This window comes from Phocoena sinus, chromosome 9 (genome assembly GCF_008692025.1).
Source record: "Phocoena sinus isolate mPhoSin1 chromosome 9, mPhoSin1.pri, whole genome shotgun sequence".
NCBI classification, from domain to species: Eukaryota; Metazoa; Chordata; class Mammalia; order Artiodactyla; family Phocoenidae; genus Phocoena; species Phocoena sinus.
Genome location: NC_045771.1, coordinates 61,373,800 through 61,396,425, shown reverse-complemented (window position 1 = coordinate 61,396,425; position 22,626 = coordinate 61,373,800). Strand labels below are relative to the sequence as shown.

The 22,626-nt window shown below is 41.9% G+C and overlaps 1 long non-coding RNA gene across 1 annotated transcript in view; it reads left to right on the top strand.

Moving 5' to 3' along the window:
* LOC116759365 overlaps nucleotides 1–21,843 on the top strand; it is a 116,758-nt gene extending 94,915 nt beyond the window's left edge. Inside the window, exon 3 of the long non-coding RNA XR_004351422.1 lies at nucleotides 21,715–21,843. This is a non-coding gene — a long non-coding RNA (uncharacterized LOC116759365). The remainder of the gene's footprint in view (nucleotides 1–21,714) is intronic.
* Nucleotides 21,844–22,626: the final 783 nt, after the last annotated feature.

Here is a 22,626-nt window from a genome sequence, read left to right as displayed (position 1 = left end):
TTGCATTTGGTCAAAGGAAAATAAGGCAAGTAATGTGCCAGTTTACAACAAAGGGGGAGGGGTGAGATAAGGAGAATAATAACCACAATAATTACCACAGTAGTTGATAATTTCCTCATTAGTATGTCAGCTCCAGTGGGCAGAGATTTTCACTGTTTTGTTTATTGTGTTCCCAGGGTTCAGAACAGTTCTTGACACGTGGTAAGTCTGAGTAGATATTTGTTGAATGAATGAGTTTCCTCAAAAGAGATATAAACACATATAAAAGATATTGGTATTTGCAGATCAAAGCAGGTAATCACCAAATAGTATTTAGAAAAAGTCATCCCCTCCTTATTTTTTGAAGAAATGAGAGACTAACAACCAAAACTTCCCCCATGATTCAGAGTTGCATATCTTCTGACAGCCTGGCTCACAGGTCTAGCTTTTACATGCCCATTTCCATCCTTCCTTTGTCCCACTCTCTAGTTTATGGTGGAATTTTTTAGTAGCAGTAGATTTTCAGACTCCTTTGCAGCCCTGGTAGAACCTTGCAGAATGATGTAACCTCCAGTCTGAATTGAAATACTCAAACATGGAAGGCTGAGAAGAGCAGAGGGCAGACTACAACCTCTGATGCTTCCCAGCAAGTATATATGCTGAGCATCAGCTGACAATTGGACAGTGGAGGATTCTTGTTGTGGTTTGCAACTGGGCAGAGTGGGATGAGATGGAAGGAATCTAGGGAGTACCATGTGGGTGGTGTTTGTTTTCTTGTCTTATAGCTTGTCCTTTCCCTTGCCATCTTCACAGGATTCTAAATAGATATTTCTAGAAGCAAATAACTCAGACCCCACAGATACATGTAATTGATATCATTTTGCTTATTTTACAAACAATATTATAACAATAATAATGGAATCCACTATCTAAACAAGTTAACAACAGCCATTTTCCATGTGCTATACCCCTTCATCATGTTTGCACAATTTTATAATTTGTATTCAGGGAAGAAGTCAGTGGTTTTCCACCCTGACTGGCCAGTAGAATCATCAGGGAACTTTAATAAAATGTGTCTCTACACCAGACCCACAGAACCATCATTTCTGGATGAGATCCAGGTAACCGTACAGTAGATTTTAAAAGCTCCATAGGGGACTCTAATATACAGACAAGGTTGCGAACCCCTAGAATAGATTCAGTTCTACGTAGAATTTAGATTTAAAAGTCCCGTTTCAGTGCTGACATTATCTACAACATCATTGCCTTTTGGATTTTTATGAGATAGTGCTTAAATAATGAAAATGGCTAAGAAAAATATTTTTTGCCAAAATACTAGGTGTTTTTTCTTAGTTTTATACACAATACTGCGAGGTAGAGTTGGAAATTCTAGGTGGTAGGCAGGAAGTGTGTTGATTCCTCTCCGTAGGCCTGGGGGATGGACTGAGCTGCTGGCAGGACCAGGAGCAAGGCCTGTAATCTGCAGCTGTGATGTGAAGCTGGCAGGCAAGAACCACATCAGGTCTCACATGGGTGATCAGCGATGACTTTTTTTCAGCACCCTTCTGTGCAAGGCCCTATGTTAAGTATCTCTACTCTTCTAGTGATCTCTAATTTTAACAACTGGTGCTGGAAAGTTGTTTTTCTACTTTCAATTGACAGGAGAAAGAACCAAAGCTCAATGAAGTAAAACAACTTGCTCAATATCACACAACTTGTGAGTGATTTATCCAGGATTCAGGCACTCATCTATTATCTGATTCTAACCTCAAATTCTCCCACAGAGTCATAGCATGAATATACATCCCAGGCTTCCCAAGCCAATCCTGACGTATTCCTCTTGCCTTGTGATTTTTAGCATCACTCCCTTTCATCCTCAGAAGTCCTAGGTTGTGATCATCCTACTGATATTTCAATAAGAGTGCTATAAAAAGCAGGCTTTAAGCCAAGTGCAGGCGGTGTCAGTGGGTCCAGGAGGAATGAGGAAGGGGACAGGCTGGAATGTCCTCTTAGGTGGTTCAGAGGTGGCTGGCTGAGAAGGCAACGGTAGATTTAGGAAGAATGGGGGGAGCTGTGAGTTGGTAGAAGAGCAAACAGTAAACGGAGGGTAGAGGGTGTTTTGTCGGAGTTGGGGGGGAATGGTATGTGCTACAGACCTTTGCGGGGTGGGAAAAGGAGCATGGTACCTGTAGCAGGTAAAGCAAATGAGCACTTGGCTGGTTCTCCTACTTTGGCTACTGCTAGTGTTGAAAAAGTTTTTTTAAAAAGTTAAAATCATGCTTCCTATTGTAAGGGAGGAAACATTTTTTGCCTCTACCTCCTAGTTTTTCAGCTGGAGCCCTGACAATTAGATAAATATATAGGGGAAACTAATGGAAGATAAGGGTTGTTTAAATAGGGTTTGTTATGTAGATTCCTCTCGGTGCCATCTCATCTCCAGTAATCAGGTTGTTATCCCCTTCTTGGTATGGGAAGTGGAAGATGGGAAGGGCACCTTCACAAGGGGAATTTATGTTCTGCTTTCAGGCAGATAGGAGGAGGGCAGAGAATTTATACTGTGTCTGCTCTTTCTCAATCACTTTCAGCTCAAAGTAATTCTTATGCCAGAGTGGCATATTTTAGGGTGACATACTCTGAACTACTTCCTTATACAGTTATTAAAATGAACATGTTTGCTTAGCTCAAGAAGGAATCAGTCAGATGTTATAACCTGTGCAAAGGAAAAGCTGAAAAAGCTCAGATGTATATAGACCAAAAGGATATTGAATTGAACATGTAAATGGAGGCAAAGTTTTTTTCCATAGATTGGCAGTGAAGACAATTGAACCTCCACAAGATAGGACAGAATTTGCAAGTCTCTCAGTTACCTACAACTTACAGAGCTCAAGGACAAAGGACAGGGATAGAACTTGATAACTTGAAGAAATGTCATCTACACAATGCATAGTTTTCCACTGAAATATGAATTATTTTATGCATCAGACACCTGGTGGGAGGATGCTAACATGGGGGCCTTTGAATTGAGTTCAGCAAAGCAGGGATATACCCATGGGTTGAAGTTTGGGAACACTGGTTATAATAAGGGCAGGATAATTTAGGATTAATGTGACAGGGTTTGGGGATGACAGATAAAATGGAGGCCAAAGTCAGGTTTCTGGTGTTGAAGGTGGGATAACAGACACATGTGCTGTTGGGCTTGATCTTTTCCAGGTGGTAGAGTAAGGTCAAATGCCTCTTGCCAGTCATACAACTATCTGAGAGCCATTTCTTTGAAATCAAGGAAGATAACGCTCTATCTCATTTCCTAGGAAGAGATGGGACAAACTTCAGCTGTCACCTGATTCCAAATTGCAAACTTTACCTCTACAAAGATACAATAAATTTAGCAATTTTATCTTGAAAACATGAATATAATGTATCCACTGAGCAATATATAATAGTAAGGTTTCTTTCTGTCTTTGCAAACTCTTCAGCGGGTTGCCTGTAATGTGCATCACATTCTGGTTTAATGGTTTTTCAATAACACAATTTTTTTTTCCCCTTTTACCTTCGTGGAGAGGTGTTCTGGGTTGGGATGAGATTTTGTTTTTAATTATATTTCTCCAACAGTAGACACCAGGGTAAGATCAAACTGAAGAGGCTTTTTGATGAGTAAACCATATCCTTGAAGGCCGGCAGGCTATATGTTCAGAAGCACAGATAGAGAGTTTTGAGGAGGAAGGCTCCACATTTGGCTGTGGGCGTAATGCACTGGCCCTGGGCAAGCCCCCTCAGCCCCATCTGCCCTAAGGCTGCCAGCTGCCTCCAGTTACCTAGACCACCCTGTACTGTGACTTCTTCTACTTGTACATTACAAAAGTAGTCAAGGGAAAGAAGCTCAGTCTTCCGGTGTAAGTAAGTCTAGACACCTTCCATGGTCTCCTGAGGAGAGATGTTCTGGTGCTGCCTGGTCTGTGGTCTGGCTTTGTGGCTACTGTTTCTCAGACTGAAAGCTTTGCTGAAGGAGCAAAGCTTCTGTTCCCTGGGATTCCGGCTTCATAGATAGGGTGACTGGCAATTTTGGCTCTTGGACACTTAGCAAATAGTGAAATTAAACCACATGAAGAAGGCTGGATTCAGTAAATCATGTCTATTATTGTGATGTCTGGATCTTAGTTGCCTTATTTGCTGTAGGCTATGGCTGTGAAAACCAAAGCCATCTTTCTTTTGGACTCAGCCTGCAGTCTGAGAACCACACCTTGCTGTCCACATTAGCACGATTTTGATAGTCCACTGTCTTCATTACCAGTACTTTACATTGTCAGAGTCTCCTGCCCAGGCAAATCGTTTGATAGTTTATCATAGAAGATTCCCAGAAGACAGAATAATGTCTCACCCAAGATGTCTGTGTCCTAATCCCTGTATCCTTTGTCTAGTCAGGTCTTCACAATGTATTACCCTTTGTTAAACTGGTATATAAGTTCCTGGGTCTAAATGCCTCTTCGTGTCTTCACTCATTTTCTCTGAAGGCCTCTGTGTACATGTATTGGGTTGGCCAAAAAGTTAATTTGGGTTTTTCCATAACATCTTACGGAAAAACCGGAAAGAACTTTTTGGCCAACCCAATGAAAATTAACATCAAATAAAATTTGTATGCCTTTTCTTCTGTTTTTTTTTTTTTTAAACATCTTTATTGGGGTATAATTGCTTTACAATGGTGTGTTAGTTTCTGCTTTACAACAAAGTGAATCAGCTATACATATACATATGTTCCCATATGTCTTCCCTCTTGCGTCTCCCTCCCTCCCACTCTCCCCATCCCACCCTTCCAGGCTGTCACAAAGCACCGAGCTAATATCCCTGTGCCTTGCGGCTGCTTCCCCCCAGCTATCTACCTTACTACGTTTGTTAGTGTGTATATGTCCATGACTCTCTCTCGCCCTGTCAAAACTCACCCTACCCCCTCCCCATATCCTTAAGTCCGTTCTCCAGTAGGTCTGCGTCTTTATTCCTATCTTACCCCTAGGTTCTTCATGACATTTTTTTCCCTTAAATTCCATATATATGTGTTAGCATACGGTATTTGTCTCTTTCTTTCTGACTTACTTCACTCTGTATGACAGATTCTAGGTCTATCCATCTCATTACAAATAGCTCAATTTCATTTCTTTTTAAGGCTGAGTAATATTCCATTGTGTATATGTGCCACATCTTCTTTATCCATTCATCCGATGATGGGCGCTTAGGTTGTTTCCATGTCCTGGCTATTGTAAATAGAGCTGCAATGAACATTTTGGTACATGACTCTCTTTGAATTTTGGTTTTCTCAGGGTATATGCCAAGTAGTGGGATTGCTGGGTCATATGGTAATTCTATTTGTAGTTTTTTAAGGAACCTCCATACTGTTCTCCACAGTGGCTGAACCAATTCACATTCCCACCAGCAGTGCAAGAGTGTCCCCTTTTCTCCACACCCTCTCCAGCATTTATTGTTTCTTGATTTTTTGATGATGGCCATTCTGACTGGTGTGAGATGATATCTCATTGTAGTTTTGATTTGCATTTCTCTAATGATTAATGATGTTGAGCATTCTTTCATGTGTTTGTTGGCATTCTGTATATCTTCTTTGGAGAAATGTCTATTTAGGTCTTCTGCCCATTTTTGGATGGGGTTGTTTGTTTTTTTGTTATTGAGCTGCATGAGCTGCTTGTAAATTTTGGAGATTAATCCTTTGTCAGTTGCTTCATTTGCAAATGTTTTCTCCCATTCTGAGGGTTGTCTTTTGGTCTTGGTTATGGTTTCCTTTGCTGTGCAAAAGCTTTGAAGTTTCATTAGGTCCCATTTGTTTATTTTTGTTTTTATTTCCATTACTCTAGGAGGTGGGTCAGAAAGGATCTTGCTGTGATTTATGTCATAGAGTGTTCTTCCTATGTTTTCTTCTAAGAGTTTGATAGTTTCTGGCCTTACATTTAGGTCTTTAATCCATTTTGAGCTTATTTTTGTGTATGGTGTTAGGGAGTGATCTAATCTCATACTTTTACATGTACCTGTCCAGTTTTCCCAGCACCATTTATTGAAGAGGCTGTCCTTTCTCCACTGTACATTCCTGCCTCCTTTATCAAAGATAAGGTGTCCATATGTGCGTGGGTTTATCTCTGGGCTTTCTATCCTGTTCCGCTGATCTATCTTTCTGTTTTTGTGCCAGTACCATACTGTCTTGATTACTGTTGCTTTGTAATATAGTCTGAAGTCAGGGAGCCTTATTCCTCCAGCTCCTTTTTTCGTTCTAAAGATTGCTTTGGCTATTCGGGGTCTTTTGTGTTTCCATACAAATTGTGAAATTTTTTGTTCTAGTTCTGTGAAAAATGCCAGTGGTAGTTTGATAGGGATTGCATTGAATCTGTAGATTGCTTTGGGTAGTAGAGTCATTTTCACAATGTTGATTCTTCCCATCCAAGAACATGGTATATCTCTCCATCTATTTGTATCATCTTTAATTTCTTTCATCAGTGTCTTATAATTTTCTGCATACAGGTCTTTTGTCTCCTTAGGTAGGTTTATTCCTAGATATTTTATTCTTTTTGTTGCAATGGTAAATGGGAGTGTTTTCTTGATTTCACTTTCAGATTTTTCATCATTAGTATATAGGAATGCCAGAGATTTCTGTGCATTAATTTTGTATCCTGCTACTTTACCAAATTCATTGATTAGCTCTAGTAGTTTTCTGGTAGCATCTTTAGGATTCTCTATGTATAGTATCATGTCATCTGCAAACAGTGACAGCTTTACTTCTTCTTTTCCGATTTGGATTCCTTTTATTTCCTTTTCTTCTCTGATTGCTGTGGCTAAAACTTCCAAAACTATGTTGAATAAGAGTGGTGAGAGTGGGCAACCTTGTCTTGTTCCTGATCTTAGTGGAAATGCTTTCAGTTTTTCACCATTGAGGATGATGTTTGCTGTGGGCTTGTCATATATGGCTTTTATTATGTTTAGGAAAGTTCCCTCTATGCCTACTTTCTGGAGGGTTTTTATCATAAATGGGTGTTGAATTTTGTCGAAAGCTTTCTCTGCATCTATTGAGATGATCATATGGTTTTTCTCCTTCAATTTGTTAATATAGTTTATCACATTGATAGATTTGCGTATATTGAAGAATCCTTGCATTCCTGGAATAAACCCCACTTGATCATGGTGTATGATCCGTTGAATGTGCTGTTGGATTCTGTTTGCTAGTATTTTGTTGAGGATTTTTGCATCTATGTTCATCAGTGATATTGGCCTGTAGTTTTCTTTCTTTGTGACATCCTTGTCTGGTTTTGGTATCAAGGTGATGGTGGCTTCGTAGAAGGAATTTGGGAGTGTTCCTCCCTCTGCTATATTTTGGAAGAGTTTGAGAAGGATAGGTGTTAGCTCTTCTCTAAACGTTTGATAGAATTCACCTGTGAAGCCATCTGGTCCTGGGCTTTTGTTTGTTGGAAGGTTTTTAATCACAGTTTCAATTTCAGTGCTTGTGATTGGTCTGTTCATATTTTCTATTTCTTCCTGATTCAGTCTTGGCAGGTTGTGCATTTCTAAGAATTTGTCCATTTCTTCCAGATTGTCCATTTTATTGGCATAGAGTTGCTTGTAGTAATCTCTCATGATTTTTTTTATTTCTGCAGTGTCAGTTGTTACTTCTCCTTTTTCATTTCTAATTCTATTGATTTGAGTCTTCTCCCTTTTTTTCTTGATGAGTCTGGCTAGTGGTTTATCTATTTTGTTTATCTTCTCAAAGAACCAGCTTTTAGCTTTATTGATCTTTGCTATTGTTTCCTTCATTTCTTTTTCATTTATTTCTGATCTGATTTTTATGATTTCTTTCCTTCTGCTAGCTTTGGGGTTTTTTTGTTCTTCTTTCTCTAATTGCTTGAGGTGCAAGGTTAGGTTGTTTATTCGAGATGTTTCCTGCTTCTTAAGGTGGGCTTGTATTGCTATAAACTTCCCCCTTAGAACTGCTTTTGCTGCATCCCATAGGTTTTGGGTCGTTGTGTCTCCATTGTCATTTGTTTCTAGGTATTTTTTAATTTCCTCTTTGATTTCTTCAGTGATCACTTCATTATTAAGTAGTGTATTGTTTAGCCTCCATGTGTTTGTATTTTTTACAGATCTTTTCCTGTAATTGATATCTAGTCTCATGGCGTTGTGGTCGGAAAAGATACTTGATACAATTTCAGTTTTCTTAAATTTACCAAGGCTTGATTTGTGACCCAAGATATGATCTATCCTGGAGAATGTTCCATGAGCACTTGAGAAAAATGTGTATTCTGTTGTTTTTGGATGGAGTGTCCTATAAATATCAATTAAGTCCATCTTGTTTAATGTATCATTTAAAGCTTGTGTTTCCTTATTTATTTTCATTTTGGATGATCTGTCCATGGGTGAAAGTGGGGTGTTAAAGTCCCCTACTATGAATGTGTTACTGTTGATCTCCCCTTTTATGGTTGTTAGTATTTGCCTTATGTATTGAGGTGCTCCTATGTTGGGTGCATAAATATTTACAATTGTTATATCTTCTTCTTGGATCGATCCCTTGATCATTATGTAGTGTCCTTCTTTGTCCCTTTTAATAGTCCTTATTTTAAAGTCTATTTTGTCTGATATGAGAATTGCTACTCCAGCTTTCTTTTGGTTTCCATTTGCATGGAATATCTTTTTCCATCCCCTTACTTTCAGTCTGTATGTGTCTCTAGTTCTGAAGTGGGTCTCTTGTAGACAGCATATATAAGGGTCTTGTTTTTGTATCCATTCAGCCAATCTGTGTCTTTTGGTGGGAGCATTTAGTCCATTTACATTTAAGGTAATTATCGATATGTATGTTCCTATTTCCATTTTATATATTGTTTTGGGTTCGCTACTATAGGTCATTTCCTTCTCTTGTGTTTCGTGTCTAGAGAAGTTCCTTTAGCATTTGTTGTAAAGCTGGTTTGGTGGTGCTGAACTCTTCTCAGCTTTTGCTTGTCTGTAAAGGTTTTAATTTCTCCATCAAATGTGAATGAGATCCTTGCTGGGTAGAGTAGTCTTGGTTTCAGGCTATTCTCCTTCATCACTTTCAGTATGTCCTGCCACTCCCTTCTGGCTTGTAGGGTTTCTGCTGAGAGATCAGCTGTTAACCTTATGGGGATTCCCTTGTGTGTTATTTGTTGTTTTTCCCTTGCTGCTTTTAATATGCTTTCTTTGTATTTAATTTTTGACAGTTTGATTAATATGTGTCTTGGCGTGTTTCTCCTTGTATTTATCCTGTATGGGACCCTCTGTGCTTCCTGGACTTGATTAACTATTTCCTTTCCCATATTAGGGAAGTTTTCAACTATAATCTCTTCAAATATTTTCTCAGTCCCTTTCTTTCTTTCTTCTTCTTCTGGAACCCCTATAATTCGAATGTTGGTGCGTTTCATGTTGTCCCAGAGGTCTCTGAGACTGTCCTCAGTTCTTTTCATTCTTTTTTCTTTATTCTGCTCTGCAGTAGTTATTTCCACTACTTTATCTTCCAGGTCACTTATCCGTTCTTCTGCCTCAGTTATTCTGCTATTGATCCTATCTAGAGTGATTTTAATTTCATTTATTGCATTGTTCATCGTTGCTTGTTTCATCTTTAGTTCTTGTAGGTCCTTGTTAACTGTTTCTTGCATTTTGTCCATTCTACTTCCAAGATTTCGGATCATCCTTACTATCATTATTCTGAATTCTTTTTCAGGTAGATTGCCTATTTCCTCTTCATTTGTTAGGTCTGGTGGGTTTTTATCTTGCTCCTTCATCTGCTGTGTGTTTTTCTGTCTTCTCATTTTGCTTATCTTACTGTGTTTGGGGTCTCCTTTTTGCAGGCTGCAGGTTCGTAGTTCCCGTTGTTTTTGATGTCTGTCTCCAGTGGCTAAGGTTGTTTCAGTGGGTTGTGTAGGCTTCCTGGTGGAGGGGACTAGTGCCTGTGTTGTGCTGGATGAGGCTGGATCTTGTCTCTCTAGTGGGCAGGTTCACGTCTGGTGGTGTGTTTTGGGGTGTCTGTGGCCTTATTATGATTTTAGGCAGCCTCTCTGCTAATGGGTGGGGTTGTGTTCCTGTTTTGCTAGTTGTTTGGCATAGGTTGTCCAGCACTGTGGCTTGCTGGTCGTTGAGTGAAGCTGGGTGCTGGTGTTAAGATGGAGGTCTCTGGGAGATTTCCACTGTTTAATATTATGTGGAGCTGGGAGGTCTCTTGTTGACCAGTGACCTGAAGTTGGCTCTCCTACCTCAGAGGCAGAGCCCTGACTCCTGGCTGGAGCACCAAGAGCCTTTCATCCACACGGCTCAGAATAAAAGGGAGAAAAAGTAGAGAGAATTAGTAGAAGTATGAGGAAAGAAAGAAGGAAAGGAGGAAAGGAAGGAAGGAAGAAAGAAGCAAAGAAGGAAAGAAAGGAGGGAGGGAGGGAGGGAGGGAGGAAGGAAGGAAGGAGGGAAAGAAGGAAAAAAAGACAGAAAGAAAGATGATACAGTAAAAATAAAATAAAGTATAATATAGTTATTGAATTAAAAAATATTTAGAAAAAAAAAAGGGACGGATAGAACCTTAGGACAAATGTTGGAAGCAAAGCTATACAGAGAAAATCTTACACAGAAGCATACACATACACCTTCACAAAAAGAGGTAAAGGGGGAAAAATCATAAATCCTGCTCCCTGAGACCACCTCCTCAATTTGGGGTGATTCGTTGTCTAAAGGAGGGAGGGAAGGAAGGAAAGAAAGAAAGAACGAAGGTAAAGTATAATAAAGTTATTACAATTAAACTTAATTATTAAGAAAAAGAATTTTTAAAAAAAAGTCATGGACGGATAGAGCCCTAGGACAAATGGTGGAAGCTAGAGTATACAGACTAGATGTCACACAGGAGCATACATGTACACCTTCACAAAAAGAGGAAAAGGGAAAAAAATCATAGATTTCGCTCCTAAATTCCACCTCTTCAATTTGGGATCATTCCTTGTCTATTCAGGTATTCCACAGATGCAGGGTATATCAAGTTGATTGTGGAGCTTTAATCCGCTGCTTCTGTGGCTGCTGGGAGAGATTTCCCTTTCTCTTCTTTGTTTTCACAGCTCACAGGAGCTCAGCTTTGGATTTGGCCCTGCCTCTGCGTGTAGGTCGCTGGAGGGCGTCTGTTTTTTCGCTCAGACAGGACGGGGTTAAAGGAGCCGCTGATTCGGGGCCTCCGGCTCACTCAGGCCGGGGGTTGGGGGATGGGGGAAGGAGGGGCACTACGTGCGGGGCGGGCCTGCGGCTGCAGAGGCAGCGTGACGTTGCGGCAGAGGCCGGCGTGATGTTGCACCAGCCTGAGGCCCGCCGTGCGTACTCCCGGGGAAGTTGTCCCTGGATCCCGGGAACCTGGCAGTGGCGGGCTGCACAGGCTCCGCGGAAGAGGGGTGTGGAGAGTGACCTGTGCTCGCACACAGGCCCCTTGGTGGCGGCAGCAGCAGCCTTAGCGTCTCCCGCCCGGCTCTGGGGTCCGCGGTTTTAGCCGCGGCTCGCGCCCGTCTCTGGGGTTTGCGCTTTCAGCCGCGGCTCGCGCCCGTCTCGGGGGCTCGCGCCCTCAGCCGCGGCTCGCGCCCGTCTCTGGGGTTTGCGCTTTCAGCCGCGGCTCGCGCCCGTCTCGGGGGCTCGCGCCCTCAGCCGCGGCTCGCGCCCGTCTCTGGGGTTCGCGCTTTTAGCCGCGGCTCGCGCCCGTCTCTGGAGTTCCTTTAAGCAGCGCTCTTAGACCCCTCTCCTCGCGCACCAGGAGACAAAGAGGGAAGAAAAAGTCTCTTGCCTCTTCGGCCGGTGCAGGCTTTTCCCCGAACTCCCTCCCGGCTAGTCGTGGTGCACTAACCCCTTCAGGCTATGTTCAAGCCGCCAACCCCAGTCCTCTCCCTGAGCTCCGTCCAAAACCAAAACCCGAGCCTCAGCTCGCAGCCCCGCCCGCCCCGGTGGGTGAGAGCAAGCCTCTCGGGTTGGTGAGTGCCGGTCGGCACCGATCGTCTGTGCAGGAATCTCCCCGCTTTGCCCTCCGCACCCGTCGCTGTGCACTACTCCGCAGTCCCGAAACTCCCCCCTCTGCCTCCCGCAGTCTCCGCCCGCGGAGGGGCTTCCTAGTGTGTGGAAACTTTTCCTCCTTCACAGCTCCCTCCCACTGGTGCAGGTGCCGTCCTTATTCTTTTGTCTCTGTTTTTTCTTTTGCCTTACCCAGTTACGTGGGGAGTTTCTTGCCTTTTGGGAGGTCTGAGGTCTTCTGCCAGCCTTCAGTAGGAGTTCTGTAGGAGTTGTTCCACGTGTGGATGTATTTCTGGTGTATCCGTGGGGAGGAAGGCGATCTCCGCGTCTTACTCTTCCGCCATCTTCAAGGTCCAAGCTTTTCTTCTGTTAATCTGTCCTTTGTCAGTTTAATTCACAGATCCCATTAAAGGAGCCTAAAATGTAAAAGAAAAGTTTGTTCTTCCCTTACGATGTCTTTGTTTTTTTTTTAATTTAATTTAATTTACTTTTTTTATACAGCAGGTTCTTATTAGTTATCTATTTTATACATATTAGTCTATATATGTCAGTCTCAATTAGTGTATATATGTCTTTGACTGCTTCCCTTCTTCCTACTTTTCAAACATTGGCTTTGTTTTAAATTCAACTCTCTCTTGGTCTTTCTAGTTAACTGATTCTACTCTCTAAATATGCTGCTGCTGCTCAGATTTAGATCATTTATTCACTCAACTAATACTTGTTGCGTTACTTACATTGGTCCTGGACCCTAGGGAGCAACTCTGATTAGAGCAATGCCCTGTTATCATGGAGTTTACTTTCTAGACAGGTGAATTATAAAATAAGTACATAATCGTATAATATATCAGGTGGGGGTAAGTAGAATGTAGAAAAATGAAGCAGATTCAAAACATATGAGAAGAATAATCACTCCTACCATTTACTGAAATAAACATTATGATGTTCCAAGAACTATGCTTTTTACATATCTTCATCTAGTTTAGTTCTTACAATTTAAACAGCCAAATATTACTAGCCACATTTTGTAGAAGAGGCTTGTCATTGTTCAACGTCATCGCTAATAAAAGGCAAAACAGATATAAATCCAAATTAATCTGACTACAAACCAACACCCTATACTGTCAAATATTGCAATTGCACCTGAGAACCATCTGTGGGGATTGAAAAAAATACAGGGCTACCCTGGTGGCTCAGTGGTTAAGAATCTGCCTGCTAATGCAGGGACACAGGTTCGAGCCCTGGTCCGGGAAGATCCCACATGCTGCAGAGCAACTAAGCCCGTGCGCCACAACTACTGAGCTCACGTGCCACAACTACTGAAGCCTAGAGCCCGTGCTCTGCAACAAGAGAAGCCATCGCAATGAGAAGCCCACGCGCTGCAATGAAGAGTAGCCCTGCTCACAAAAACTAGAGAAAGCCCATGCACAGCAACAAAAGACCCAATGCAGCCAAAATAAATAAAATAAATAAATAATAAAATGAAAAAAATACAGGTGTCTGTGCCCCAATCTAGTATCACATCTCAATAAACATCTCAGTGGGTGGAGTTGGAACATATGTATTTTGGAAAAGCACCAGATAATGTAAAGCCCTGTTCTTGACTGTCTCCTGAGTGTCTGTCAAGAACCTTAGTTTAACATGTACACAACAGAACAAATCACTTTCCTTTCAAACTGCCTCCTCTTCCTATTTTTCATATTTATTAATAATATCACCATCTTTATGAATTTAGGAGCCAGGTCTATTAGTCTGGGCCAAATCAGGAGACATAAACCACACAGTAATGGGAAAGTTTAATATAAAAAACTATTAAGTATAAAAGGGGATAGAAGTAACAAGAGATGGGCTAGGAAGAAGCAAAAGAACTGAAATGAATCTAGGAATAGCAGATATAAGGAGCAGCCACCACCGCTGGGGCAGAGACAGAGCACACAAGGAAGGGCCCCCACCCCCTTCCAGGCTGAGACCTGGACCTTGTTAGAGGGGGCACTGCCAGCTCCCTGGGTGGCAGAGAAGTCACTGGGGTGCAGTGCTGGCTAACTTGCCAGAAATCAGCTCTCTAGGGTGCCAAAGAAAGCTGTTCACAAAGAGGTGTGTCCCTGGAGGCATTCTGCTACAAAACCTTCTGAGGGGGATGACTGGGGAAGCTGCTGGCTGCTGGGAGCTGCCAGGTACTGGGGAAGCTGCATGTGACACAGGAGCAGGTGCTGGAGAAAGACACACAGATCACCAGAATCAGGAAGCAAAACGCTTTCCTCCTGTGCCCTCTACTGACAAAGCCTAAATCATGCAAAGGAAAAATATTTAAAGGGCCAAGGTCCATTTCACAGAGTAGGCTTTGGGTGAATTTGGAGCTGAGCGGCTATAAAGGTCTAACTGGTGCACAGGGAACCATCCCACCTGCTCCCCCTCCCTCATCTTCCCATGTGGTTGGTACCGCTTCCTGCAGAGCTTACCCTGGAAATGTCTGGGCATCCCCACAGCTGAAATCATCGTCTTTGCCTTCTCACTGGTCTCCAGCTTACCAACAGTTCACATTCCAGCTCTCCTTCCCACTGCTTCCAGAGACATTTTTCTTGAAGTAAAAAATGCATCTACTGGTGGACTGTGTCAGTTATTCCTCTATGAACTTGTACAGGATGCACATGAGACCAAGAGGTATAGTCCTAACTGGTCTAAAATGACAGCAAATGAGTATGGCAGTATAATACTGTATCTGGCAATTAGAAATTCTCTTCTTGAATTTTCCATCCTGTTTTTTTTTAACCTGTTGAATTATGGGTTGAAAGCAGTCAGTACACTAAGGAATTATGAGAGATAACCGCTGGGGTGGAAAATTAAGGATCAGAAGTTTACCTTCTCAAACCTGTATTTCAAATACTAAAAAAGAAGTCCTTTTAGACCCTAGATTGAAGAGGTGAGAAAAAATATGACTGTCATTTGGGTTATTGACTAATAACCCACTTAATAATTAGTAGTGAGTTCTTGAAATGGACACTGCCCTGAAGGTGTTTATACCTGGGCAGAGCTGCCTTCTCTACGAAGCATAGTGCTAAGGACCCACGGTGATAATGTTTTCATTTCTTTTAAAGTCAGAAAAAAATGAGCATCTAGGTCAAAGAAAATATTTTAACATAATATTAATATATTTGTCTATATACCAACACAATTGTAAAATATAAATTTTAATATTTTTTACAGAGGGAAGTATCCACAAAGGCAGATGTGCTCAGGGCCGTTGAAAGTCATTATGTGGATCCACATCTGGGGGCTCAGACCTAAGCTGGGAATCTAGTTCAGTGTTTTCTAATCTGTGGGCCATGGGCTCACAATTACTGCTCTTGTAGTATTGTTTGTAGACTAATAATCTCTGAAAAACAATTATGTGTGCCTTTATGATGAATATGATAGGAATTTATTTTAAAGTATTTCTAAAGTCATCCTTTCGTGTATTTTCTCAACAATAATTACCAAGAGAATAGCTACTATGATGTAATATGTCTGGAAAGGGTCCACGTAAGTTCCCTGGGAGAAAAGCTTACTATGCTCTAATGTATACACTGGGAGGAAAGCCAGCTGGGGTCTTTGACTCTGACTGCCTGGGCTCCTACTGGATATGTCCTTTATACCATTATTTGGTGCACCAGAAAGTTATTTTGGGAGGGTTTGAGTGGGCTGGTTGCTAGAGTGTTCTTGTAACCAGGAGAAATGGGGCACTGGGGAATTCATGCTGAGTGTTCTGAGCAGAGAGGAACACTGACTTGCTCTAGGCAGATTCCACTGAGGGAGGTTGGGCAGATGGACCATCCCTGTTACCTTTGGAAGCGTAGTGATTTAGTGGATATACTGTGACCAGCTGGCTGTTGATGAGCCCTGAACAAGATGAAGCTTATGTGGATGCTCTTGAACGATGCCATCCGAGACTGGAATACACGTGCGTTAAAAGTTGGAGTCCAGGTGGCTGGGTAGACCATGGAGATGGAAAATTTTGTTTGGCTAACAGTGTATAGCCCCAGCCCCGATGGAGGATAATGCAGGGTATACTTTTAGGCACGTGGGTCAGGAAGTCTGTTTGAAATGGTCATTGTATCTAAAGGGCATTCAGAGCCAGGGCTGGTATAGCAGCCCCCAAGGCTGCCTGTCCTGTCCTTGTCCTGGATGCAGGATTCACAGGTGGTTATATCCTAGTCTCTAGGGTCTAGAGAGATACCTGTTACATGGGCACCACCAAAAGCTTCTGAGAGTGTAGTGTCTCACTTAGACATGGTGAAGGTGGAGGAGGCAATGGTAGGGTTGGGGGCGAGGACGCCTACTATCGGTCAAAGCCTAGTCAGTTGTATTTCCTGATAAATCCCTCTCAGCTCTCCATCTTGCTCAGGAGTCCACGAAGTCCCTTGGATATCATCAAGCTTCAGCCAAGAGTGGGTAACCTTTGCTGCCAGCCTGGGGGCTTGCTGGTTGTCCTGATGTAGAGAACTTCCTGGAGTGGGCTTCCCTCTCTTCTTCCCTGGAGGTCTGGTTTCCTAGTGAGGGTGTCTGCTGGGTAGTTTTGGCTCCTGGGAATTTATCATAGTAAAACTGCATCCCTGTGTTGGATTTCTTATTTCCTTGATGATTATACAATTAATCAACATTTATTGAGCCTTTACTGTATGCTGTGTGCTGAAGTATACTGGAAAGGGTTCTAGAACACTGGCTCTGGAGTCAGACTGCCTGGGTTTAAATCACAGCTTCTCTACGGTTTACTGATGTGACTTTGAACAATTTATTTAAGCTCTTTGGGCCTCAGTTTCTTATTCTATAACATGAGTATGATTATAAAGGCTTCCTTCTCATTTAGTTGTTGTTGGGATTAAATAAATGAATACGCACATGTGCATGCAGAGATCAGTGCCTAGAAAAGAGGAAACCTTCAGGAAGCACTGGGAGAAAATGAACAGGTTGGAGTGATATGACCTGGTTGGGGTGAAGAGGTAGCTGGCTATTTCAGAGTAGGTGGCCTTGGCTGAGGTAGTGACATTAGAGCTTTGAGTTCATGATATAAAGGAACTGGTCATGCTGAGATCTGAGGGTAGAGTGGTCCAGGTGGAGGAAACAGCAAGAGCAAAGACCTAAGGTGCAAATAACCTTGAGAACTATGGGGAAGAGAGGATTCCAGTGTGTTAGCAGGGATGGATATGAGATGATGTCAGACAGGAAGGTAGGCAGGGACCAATTCACATAAAGCTTGAGGGGTTTGCATTTGGTTTGAAGTGAATGAAACACTTAAAGGGTTCTGAATGGGGAAGCACCATGATATGATTTGTGTCCTTGTGAAATCACCTTGGCTGCTGTGTGGAGCTAAGGTGGAATGAGAGAGACTGGGACCCCTGATTCATAAGCTCATGGGATCAACACTTGTTCACTGTTCTCTCCTGCTTTTTAGAGACAGTCCCACCACTGAGTGCCCCACTAGATGTGTATGGCTTCCACTCATAGATAGAGACTCAGCCATACAGGGCAGTCCCTTTTTTTGTCATTATGTACTATTCTCCCTAAGTCACCCGCAGCCCCTTCACTCTCTACAGGCAATGCTGTCTTCGTGGAAACAGAGGCCTTAAGGGTAAACTTTTGGAACCAAGTTTCCCTCCTTTTCTAAAAGCAGAGGTTTACCCATTACCTCTTACCCTAACGCCTTGCTGTCTGTTCCTGGAGAAGTAGAATCTGGATCTCTCTCAAGTAATCCTTTAACATTTGAGACCATGGGTAAGGTACTGGTGTCCTTGAAGCTTTCATTCTGGAGATGGGAGACAGACAATAAACAAACCAGCAAGATGACTCAGATGTCAATAGAGCTGTGAAGGCAAGAGAGGTGGAAATTGACTGGGGGAGGGGGAAGAGCTACTTCAATTGACAAGGCCATGGAAGGCCAGTGTCATGGAAGAAGGTGACATCGGAGTTGAGATGAGAAAAACAGGAAGATGGGGAAGATCATGAGAGATAGCACTCCAGGGAGAGGGAATAGCAAGTGCAAAGGGCTTAAAATGGGAATGAGTCGCCTTGCAAGAGGAAAGGAAAGGTGACCATTGTGCTAAACTTGGTAGCCAAGGGGGAGTGTAGAGGGCGATAAGGTAAGAGAGATAATCAGGGGTCCATTCACTAAAGCTGCATAGATCCAGGGTAAATAGTGAGGGTTGTATTTTTTTAAATTATTTTTTAAATTTTTATTTATTTATTTATTTATTTTGCGGTATGCGGGCCTCTCACTGTTGTGGCCTCTCCCATTGCGGACCACAGGCTCGGGACGCGCAGGCTCAGCGGCCACGGCTCACGGGCCCAGCCGCTCCGCGGCACGTGGGATCTTCCCGGACCAGGGCACGAACCCGTGTCCCCTGCATCGGCAGGCGGACTCTCAACCACTGCGCCACCAGGGAAGCCCGAGGGTTGTATTTTAAATGCAGTGGGAAACAGCTGAAGGTTTGAAGCAGGAGAATAGTATCTGATTAACATTTTTTCAAAATTCCTTGGCTAATGCTACAGAGAATCATTTCTCGGAGGAGTAAGGTGAAACCAGGGCACTAATTAAGTGGTTAGTAGTACAGGAGGGAACTGATAGCAATCTGAACCAGAGTGGTAGCCATAGAGAGACCAGAGAAGAGGTAAATGGACTTGGGATTTAATTTGATAGGAGAACTAAAATAATTTATTAATGGAGTAGATTTGGGAGGGGAGGGGAAAAAAAGTATGTGGAATGACTCTCCCCCCACACACCTTTTTTTTAATTGAACCAAATTATTCCTTGCTTTGCACTAGGGTCTTCTTGTTTTGAATTTAAGCTCCACTCTCTTATCTTATACACGTCTTACCTTATAAATTAAGGTAAAGTCACTCCCTGCATATTGCCATTATCCTCACATCTCTCTTCATACTGATGACTAATCCATGGGCAAATCCAGGGTTGATTTTTAGCTCTGTCGCCAATACTCAGTGAAAACTGGGATGATATTCAGCTCTTCCCTTGCTTGTTAAAACTATTACCTCCTCGGCTTCAGGTCTCCAGCCTCTCCTCGTTTTCTCACCTCTTCCCTCTCATTTGACTGTCTCTCTAGTCTTGACATCCAGCGATCCCTACTTTGATTTTTCTCTCTTGTTTCTCAGGATGAAGATCAATTCTCCAATTTAAGTAGCATGGCTTCAACTCCTGGACATTTCTGATGGTTTGAAAATTTACATAATAATAATTGCACTCAACGTTGATCATGCCATCGTCACGTGCTGGCACATCTCTCATCCCTAAGTGCGTGCTGTATCGTTGTATCTCTACTGTGTACCACTGTCCCTATATTCAAATGAGGGAACAGATTCATTATGGTTAGGGATTTTGCCCAAGCTGACATAGTCAGCAAGTCACAGACATTGGTTTTGAACACAGACGCATCTGAATCCTAAATTGTCACCATAACAACTGTGGTCTACTGCCTTCCAAAATTCCTGCTCATTCCAACTCTACCCCTCCCCCCAAACTCAGCAACACAAATACCTCCTCTTTTGTATGTATTTTGCTTCACAATTCTATCTTTCACACACTCTCTAAATCTAGAAATGTCCTGACTCCTTCCTCTCCATTATCCCCTGTCAAATTGGTCTTCACGTTCAGCAGCATTTGGTTCATGGCAAGGATGTGTTGCCGACATCATCTCATGCTTCCTAATGGATTTTCTGGGCTGGTCTTTCCACAACCTATTCATCCTGCACATTGTCACCAGATCCTTTTTAATCAATCTGATTCTGTCATTTTGCTTAAAAACCTCTCTTGGCTCCCTGAGTCCTTATTGCCTACCAATTTCCATAGCATTCATCCAGGGTCATTAACGGTTGGCCCCACCTGTATTTTCTGTTCAGATTGTCTCATGTGTATGTGAATAATTATTTTTTCAGATGTATGTAGATGCTATATAAGGAACAAACTCCAGATTAATTTCAAAGCATTACTAAATTTATAGTGACTTTTTATTATTGTGAATTTCTCACTCAATGAGATACTAAAAGTACAACTACCTTCAATTTTTTTCATGTTGAAATGAGTGTCTCACAAGTAAAAGAAAAGGCTGGGATCCACTGATTAGTTCTCCTTTTTGATTGATCATCATTTCATAAAAGCTTTCTTTGGGGTTTTAGAACTTAATAATTTTAATGACATGATTAGCTATTGTAGTTCCAAGGCTGTTGACCCTGTAGCCAAGGTCATACCTGGACTGAATAATAATTGGCATGGACCTGGGTGTGCATGGGGTTACTAGCCCTAGGATCTTTACAGAGAAGGGAAGAATTTAATTTTTATTTTTAACAGCTCATTAGAAAGAACTTTTAAATGCATCCATCCTTTATGGTAGGCTTCACTACAGAAATGGGAATGAAATCAAGGGGAAAAAGTGATATTTTGATTTAATAACGTATCTAGTGCAATTTGGTCTTCAGTTGCGTCCTATATTGAAAGCCAGGGAAAGACATTGTTTTCCATCCTAGTGCAGCCACCTGTTCTTCTGGCAGCACCACCAGGGCAGCCGCCTTATATAAATCATTCTCCTTGTACAGAGGCCCTGTGTGGTGAGAGGAGACTGGGCTCTGGACTTGGATTTATTTGGGTTAAAACTTGTATACAAAATCACCAAATATTACACCTCAGTTTCCTTATCTTCAATATGGGAACAAAGCCTATTTTATAAGGTTATTGGGAGTTTAAATAAGGTAGCATTGAACTTGAAAAAATTAGTAAATTTTCTTTCTATGGTACCATGTGCCCAAATAGCTCACTTCCATTTAGTGCTCAAAATTCTAAGGCTGGAGGAAACTTAACCCTTATTTAGCCTAGCCTATTACTTCACAAATGTGAAAAAAGCAAGAGGCCATACTAGATCTACTGGTCACATCATAAAATTGTTATATAATTGGGATGAGACTGAAGAGTCTTCTCCTAGCCTAGTATTTTCCATCCCTAGTAATGCAAAATTGATCTTCAATCAAAGGCTAATGAAACATTGAAGGGATTGAATGGAACAACTAAGTGAGAATCTTCTTAATTTTGGACATTGGGCTGGTACTGCTGGGTACAATGATGAATAAAAATATTTTCTTTATCTGAAGTGGGTCCTAGAAATTCATAACACTGCCTGCACACTAGAATCATCTGGAGGAAGTCTTCAAACTTATCCATACCTGGACTTCACCCAGAGTTTTTAATTCAGAATTTAAAAATTCTTTTGGTCTGGGGTACACAGAGGAAGGAGGGATTTCCCTGGGGATCAAAAAGAAGGCTTTAGAAAACCTGCTGAAGAGTGATTCCAAATTATCCTACCCATCATTAATTCAACAAATATGTCTGGAGCAAAATGTTTCTTTCAGGTATTGTGTTTGACATCATCTGGGAAAAAGAAGAGAAATGAATCAAACAATATACAGTTAAAGTATGGGGGGGGCATAAGACTGGAAGTCAAGTAACAATAAGATAATTCCTCCCCAAAGAGATGTAAACAAATGTGGAAGCTCCCTATTTTATAGAGCAGCAAGCCAGGCAATCTCCAAGTAGCCGCTGTGGCAGATCTTTGGGAAATATGATCCAGATTAGCCCTGGATTTTTATTATTCTGATTTGCAAATGTGTTCTGAAAGTTTGGCCCAAAGATACAGCTACAGGCTTTTCTCCCCTCTCCTTATCCTTCTTCCCAGCTCTTGCTTTTCTCCCCAGACTCCTTTCCTTCTCAGCCTATGGTTTAGAGTAGAGTTGGCCGGACAGCTGCAACAGAGGCCGTACCCCTTTTGGAAACCTGGCCCATCTTTGCAGAAATGAGATAATGTCCTCAACAGCACTGAAATATCAAGGCAAGCATGAGTGCGAGAAGCAGAGGGAAGGCTCAGAGCATCTGAAGGTAGATGGAGCTCCTTTCTTTCTCCCTTTCCTCTATACTTCACAGTAACCTAATAAATTGCCATATGCCAGAAAACTGTTATAATTTTACATACATACATCTATACAAATTCATATAAATCTCTACAAATCTATGATGATTATGATACGACAAGCACCCGCTAACGTACTGTCTCTACTCAGCCAACTAATTGAGACCACGTTAGCTTCCACCCTTCCGTAGTCTTCCCATCTACCATCCTGATTATATTTCATTTTCTTTCCTTTCTAGGTTAAGTCTATGGTCTATCACAACATGTACAAGTGTCAGTGGAAATCCTGGTCCTGGTGATACAGCTGGATTTTGAGATATGGGAGGTTGGGGTGGAGGGAAGATTGGTGGAGGGCAGAGCTTATAGTCCCAAGTTGACAAACTTGAAAAGGGCTCGTTGAAGGGGGCTACCTACAATTAAACATAGTTATGCTATTTGTCCAATAAAATATTAAAGATTAAAAAATAATCACAGTATTTGTCCAGGGGAGTAAAACATAAACATTCTATGAAAGAGTCACAGTGTTTGTTCCGGAGAGCAGTGGACCAAGGAAGGAAACCTGGAGATCTTATCTTTTAGGATATATGACAAGAAGTGCTGTTGATTTCGGAAGCTGCTTTTCTTCATGATCGACTTTTCCTCTTTGTAGATTGTAATCCACACCTGAATACCTATATATTTATGAGTCCTTCTAGGGGTA